This window comes from Myxocyprinus asiaticus, chromosome 13, assembly GCF_019703515.2.
Source record: "Myxocyprinus asiaticus isolate MX2 ecotype Aquarium Trade chromosome 13, UBuf_Myxa_2, whole genome shotgun sequence".
NCBI lineage: Eukaryota > Metazoa > Chordata > Actinopteri > Cypriniformes > Catostomidae > Myxocyprinus > Myxocyprinus asiaticus.
Window position 1 is genome coordinate 36,636,893 of NC_059356.1, and position 4,098 is coordinate 36,640,990.

General features: G+C 40.6%; 1 pseudogene; it reads right to left on the minus strand.

Moving 5' to 3' along the window:
• Positions 1 to 1,308: 1,308 nt before the first annotated feature.
• LOC127450978 (serine protease 27-like) lies at positions 1,309 to 2,801 on the minus strand (annotated as a pseudogene).
• Positions 2,802 to 4,098: the final 1,297 nt, after the last annotated feature.

Sequence of the window (4,098 nt, forward strand, 5' to 3'; positions counted from 1 at the left end):
GGTTAAAATGTGTTAACAAACATTTTGGCCATGAAGTGTAGTATTGTAAAGCAAAATCTTATTAAAGAAACATTTGTAATGGTTTCTTATAATGAAAGTTAACCAGTCTCTCAAAATAGCAATAGTTCTCATCCCTAAGTGAGGATGATAAATGAGAGTCCGTTTCCAGGAAGCTCTGCATTAAATTATTATTATTATTTTATATCTAAATTGTTTAACTTTATTGTTGTATGCTCAGTCTAAAAAGAATATAAATATTTAAAAGAATGCTAAACTATATCAAAGGTTTGCGTATTTTATAACAATCATTACGATGATTTGTGTTGATGAAAAATCTGACCAATCCTAGAGTCTTATACCTAATTATTTTTATTTATTTTTTTTAAAGGGACAAATAAAACTGCCCTCTTGTTCATCTAGAGTTTACAGCAAACTGACAACTTCATAAAAAATGCTCAGTCTTTAAGAAAAGATATAGAATGAAAAGAGGAGAGAGATTATTGAATGTGAGAGAAAAGGAAAATAAGAGATTGGATGATCCTCTTCTGAAGAGAGTTTCAACAAAGGGTTAATCGACAAATCTAGGCTGGATGCTGCTTATGAGAGAGTTGATCCAGTCCTGATAATCAGACACTCTGGTTTATAAACCAGGATATGTAGGATAGAGACAGCTCCAATCACTAATCACTATTCCAGACTGAATCCACTGGGCACCTTGCTTAATGACCATTGGACCACCAGAGTTGAGCTGCAATGCAACCACTTAACATGTAGTAAATATAAATATTTGTGCCATTATGCAGTGAGCAACTGTAACAGATAATACATAGGTGTGATGAAATTAAATAAAGCTAAAGCTCTAGACTACTGCAGCAGAATATGTACGTTTAATCTGAGAACAGGCTGGACAGAAATAGGACAAAAACTGAGGTCACAGTCCTGTTTTGTCACTATGAGTAAGGCACTTACTAATGTTGCCTCAGGAGGACCTGTTAGTGATATTACTGTAGAATTGCTTTGGAGAAAGTTAATGAGACAAAATTAATGAGTCATATCTGACATACGTTACTCTCTTCCTGATTTGAAACTGCAGCACAGAAGATGTTGTTTGTGATGTTATTCCCCGAAACAACATTATAATAAATGTTAAAAAAATGTTTGTCCCTAATTGGTACAGTATCTTCGCCTCCAGCAGTATGCCATCCGGATTGGTGTCTAACACATAAAACACATATACTGTAGATCAGTGGAAATGTCTTTCAAAATACTTTTAAACTGTTTAGCTAATTGTGATGTTTCAAATAAGTGTCAGAAAACTGGATAAGTGTTAAATTGATTTTGAAGCAATGTCCACTTACTTGAAGCACTATAACCCCACAGAGTGACACAGATCTCAGTACCGGCAGTAAATATACTACCAGCAGCAGCCAGACAGACTGGCCAAATATAATCAGTGAAATCCACAGAAGAGGAGAGCTGGACTAGTGCTATGTTATTGTCAAAATGTAAAGATTTGTTTACGTCAGGATGGTGAATTATTTGACTTGCTGTTCTGGACATCTCATGAGGGTTTGAGCTATTTTGGCTGAGACATCCCAAGTAGAATATAACGTCAGACGCAGAGATTCTGTAAAGAGAGGAAGTAAGTTGTATCTACATTATAATCTATCTACAGTTGTGTTATGGTGCTCTTGATTTAAACTTTAATCTTAATACCTGTTTAAGCATGTAGATGTAGATAAAACCCAGTCTTTAGTGATTAGACTCCCATCGCAGACATAGACTACAGTGGTGTTTATGTAAATGCTTATTTGCCAGGGACAAGCCCCTTCAATTGCATTCTCCCCTTCAGCAAACTTGGTGTTGAGGGAGCTTGGCCGCACACTGATAAAAGAAGAAAAGATGTGGGAGTTCTCTGTTTAAGTGCCTAAAAATATATACATATCATTCTGTGTGGAACAACATGAGTTTGGATGATCAATAAGAATGTAGCAACTTACCATCTAACTGACAGAGAGAGCATATAATGAGAGAGAAAAAAGAAATTTCTGTGTTTAGTTTTCTGTGTTCATAGGCCTGTGTGTTTTTTGGCAGTTCTTGTAGCTCATTCAAACTTACAGAACTGATATACTGGCCTGAGTAGCTTTCAAGCATAGTTTATCTTGTACATCAACATATGATGTCTTTGGCATCATCACAGATCATGCTTTTGGCATCATTAAGAATTCCTCACATGTAGAAAGTTTTTTTTTTCTGAAGTACTGTTTTCCCAAAATACCTGTCAAATGTTATTTTTTCCTTGAGTGAGAGTGTCAGTCCATTGTACGAAGATAACAAGCTTGTCTATGTCTCAGTACATACTCATACCCCTTTACTTGGCAGTACAGATGCTAATGTGTCTGTAAATACCTTTCAATGTGTATGACATGAAAATTCTGTGATCATTTATTCATACTCATTTTGTTCCAAGTCTGAGGCTCTTTTGAGTTTCATGGAATAAATACATGTTTGGAAAAAACACAAGGGTGAGTAAATGATCACAGAATTGTCAGTTTTGTGTGAACTATCGCTTTAAGAGTATACAACTAATTCTAAATACTTCAAATATTGTCAGATTATGTAGTCTTACATGCTTTTTCTTTTTTAACCTATGGAGAAACAGCCATTTCAGGTAATTAAATTGCTTGTCAGTTATTAAGAATAGTTCCATGATTTTTCATTGCATCAAACAATTTTTAGATCTTACCTGCTATGTTGAGGAGTATGCTCCCAGCAACACACAAAGCTGCGTTAAACTTCATTATGTTCTAACTGCTGTTTCCTTTACTGTCAAGTCTCTAATGATATGTAAAGTACTACCAGCATCATCAGGAGTTCTCATAACTCCACCTACCTTTTCTGAGATGTTTGTTTTTCTGCCTGCTGTACTTACTTGACATGTATTATTTTTATTATATTTAATGCATTTAGTGGCCAAAAACATCATCTAGTTTTTTATGCGAGGGTGTAACAGGGGGTTAAATTGGGAAAGGAGGAGGCGGGAACCAGATGAACCATCAAAGTATAGTTTAATGTAAAATTAAAACAAAGACAAAAACAAATGCACACACGGCAGCTGTGTGTGGCTCTCTCTCTCCTGAACTGCCGCATCTGGCTGCCTTTATCCCTCTCCTCGGCTGATTAGCCTGATTGGGTGCCAGGCATGCGTAGTCGTCCTCGAGCCCTGGGAGGGAGACAAGGGGGGAGGGAAAGAGTGAGGCGGAGCGACAGTGAGAGAGAGAGAGGAGAGAGAGAAAAAAAAATTGCTCGCCGGTTCCCAGACATGCCGTCGCCTGGTCCTCGACCACTCCTCCACCCTCTGGCGGATGACAGCTGCTCCTCGCCGGGTGGACAGCAGCGAGCCCTCCGATCCCTGGCAGATGGATGGAATGCCCCTCCGCGTTCTGGCAGCTGGCAACGAGCCCCTCCTCCCCTTGCTGATGGCGGCCGGTCCTCCGACCCCTATGTGTTCTGGCGGCCAGTAGCGAGCCCCTCTGCCTCTGGCAGCAGCTCCACCGCTCCAGGCGGCCGGCAACGAGCCACTCCTCCTCTCACAGACGGCAGCCGTTCCTCCGCATCCAGGCATCTGGCGGTGACTCCGTCCCCCGGCGGACTGCCACGGCTGCTCCTTTGGGCGGACGGCAGTGGCGAAGACTCCACAACAGCACATCCCTCCTCCTTCCTGGGTTTTGGCACCAATGTAACAGGGGGTTAAAATGGGAAAGGAGGCGGCGGGAACCGGCGAACCATCAAAGTAAAGTTTAATGTAAAATTAAAACATAAAGACAAAAACATAAATGCACACACGGCAGTTGTGTGTGGCTCTCTCTCTCTCCCGAACTGCCGCATCCAGCTGCCTTTATCCCTCTCCTCGGCAGATTAGCCCGATTGGGGGCCGGGCGTGCATAGTCACAGCCCAGCCCCGCCCTCCTCCTCGTCACACTGGGTAATCAAACGACAAGCATCCAATTCTGGATGGTTATGCACCAGTAATAGATAACAACTAGGTACAGTTGAAGTCAGAAGTTTACATACACTTAGGTTGAAGTCATTAAAACT